The sequence below is a fragment of the Nematolebias whitei genome, chromosome 17, assembly GCF_014905685.2.
Source record: "Nematolebias whitei isolate Nwh7 chromosome 17, NemWhi1, whole genome shotgun sequence".
Classification (NCBI taxonomy): Eukaryota; Metazoa; Chordata; class Actinopteri; order Cyprinodontiformes; family Rivulidae; genus Nematolebias; species Nematolebias whitei.
The window spans coordinates 34,187,147-34,189,668 of record NC_056514.1 but is presented as its reverse complement, the minus strand read 5'-3'; the positions used below and the strand labels follow the sequence as shown (position 1 = coordinate 34,189,668).

At 37.8% G+C, this 2,522-nt stretch overlaps 1 pseudogene; it reads right to left on the bottom strand.

Moving 5' to 3' along the window:
* The window catches only part of LOC119423539, a 14,537-nt pseudogene that overhangs the window by 10,789 nt on the left and 1,226 nt on the right, over positions 1 to 2,522 (bottom strand).

Sequence of the window (2,522 nt, the reverse complement as noted above, 5' to 3'; positions counted from 1 at the left end):
ACTTGAACGGATGGATGGATGGACATAAATATGCAAACACACAAATATATCCTTTTAGTATTCTTCATGTAATGAACCAGAGAACAGTTTGTGACGTAACCCCACAGACACCAGTCAAGACGATGTAATCAGAACGAGGGAAATGAAGGCAGCTCAACTAATCACTTAAAGTATAAGCATCAGCAAAATACTAGCTTATTTATCTTGGTGTCATTCTTAACATTTTTTTTAATCAAAATTAACTTTTCAGGGAGATCCTAGAGTTTATTCTGAAATTCTAAAGAAACCAGTTATTTAGAGTAATAGGCAAATACAAAATTACATTTAACCTACATTGATTCTAAAGATCAGCCACTCTTTAGACTTATTTATAACCTGTGTTTATTTCCTCGTGTTCCTCCGTCCCACCAGCCACTTCTCCCAAAACTTTTCCACAATCAGTCCCTCAGTCCTGCAGTCACACCTGCTCCTGGTCTCGTTAGTCACAGCTGCAGTCACTCTTCCCATCTGGTCCATATTATCTATCTGTTTCTCACAAACCACCAGCTGATCATTGAGCATTTTACATGCCACTTCTGGTCCTTACTTCCTTAAGTCTTGCAGCTATAATAGCATTTTGTTTTGGTTTATAATAAAATGAGTTTATTTTTAGCTCCTTGGGTTCTATCTGTATTCTAGGTATTCTAGGTCCAAGGTCCTACTAAACTGTGACGCTCAATCTAAAAAGAAGTGAGATTGTTTTAAGCAATTCACAACTTATTCCGTTTAGCTGCTACATTTAGGTTGTCTTGATAAAGCGTGATGTTCATTGTAAATGGACTGCATTTATATACTCTATCTTATTAATATACTCAAAGCTCTTTACAACACAATCTGTGTCCTCACTTACCCATTCATACAGCACTCTACTACTTTGTAGTTCTCTACAAAGAATAATCAGAGCTTTATCACATTCATACACCGATGGGACACACATCGGAGGCAATGAGGGGTTCAGTGTCTTGCCCAGGGACAATTCGGCATGTGACTGCTGGTGGAATCGAACCCCCAACTCTTGCATTGGAAGACGACTGCTTTAACCACTCAGCCACAGCCGCCCCTTAGCACTGTGAAAATTATAATCAGAATCAGCTTTATTGTCATTGCACCGAAGCACAGCAAAATTACGTTTCAGTACAACCCATCCAAATACACAAACAAACAGACATGGGGAGACGGAGGTGTCTGAGGCTGCGGCCTCACGGGAGGCGCTGACCTTTTCGTTTAGATAAGAAAAGAGAAACACGAGGTAAGTGGAGGTGTAGAAATAATCATATCTCACACTGTGTCCTAGAAGTGAAAGTTGCAAAATAAAAGCCTCAGCACAGAAGGGGAGGGAATAGCATCCGCATTCGTCGAGAGCAAGCAGGAAAAAAAAATAATAATAAAATAATAATAATAATAAAGCATGAAGGTTATTGTAAATAATAAATGGACTGTACTTATGTAGCACCTTTCTGTCTTATCAAGATATTCAAAACTCTACAATATGTATGTGCCCTCATTTACCCATTGATATACATTATTTTTATAATCCAATTTATTTAATATTGGTGTGGTTTGGGGTGGAGAAATTATGTTTCATAATAGCTGACTGAGATTTATGATTATTCATTCCACTGTTTTACACACTTGTTCGTACGTAGGGAACTTTATTAGACAGCCATGACTATGATTTCGACACAAACCCTTCTTGTTTATCAAAGATTATGTTTACCACCTAAAATCTTTATGTGTTCATTTTTCTGATTTTTTTTTTCATGAAACCGACTTCATGCCTGTGTGCGCTGCAGGCTCACATCTCAAAGATGAAGACATCTGGTTTCCATAGCAGGTTTTCAGGAACTGACAACTCAGTGATTCCACAAAATTGAGCCGGGTCCCAAGAGATGCGCTCATTCTTCCACTGCTGCAGTCAATCACAAGTAGAATTACACAAACAAACACAGGAATTAATCCAAAATATGCATTACAAATGCGATAAAGTTGATTTTCTTAATTATGCAAACTGACTGGCGTATAAATATAACGTAAATGGAATTAAAGGGAAACTCAGGTGCTATTAATGAGGCAGTCAGCTCACCATTGTTGTCCAGACGAAAGGAACAAACGTTTGTGTTTTCTCCACCTGAGAATAAAAACAGATGCATCAAACACCCTGATCACATTTAAATGATGAATTAAACATCTACAATTGAATGCAGCACCAACCACTGCCAGGATGGCGTAAAGAAAAATGTCCAACTCCACCACCGTGGTGTGACTGTGGTCCAGAACGGGCCTGGTCAGTTTATACACACTGTTATCTACAGTCATGTTCAGGTAATCCAGAACATCCTGGTAACTGCAAACATTACCCAGCACCCCGTCTACAGAAAAACATGACAGATGAAATGTCAGGAGATATGTACAATTTTGTGACTTAGCATCTTAGATTTTCTAATTTTATATATAAATATATATATATATATATATATATATAT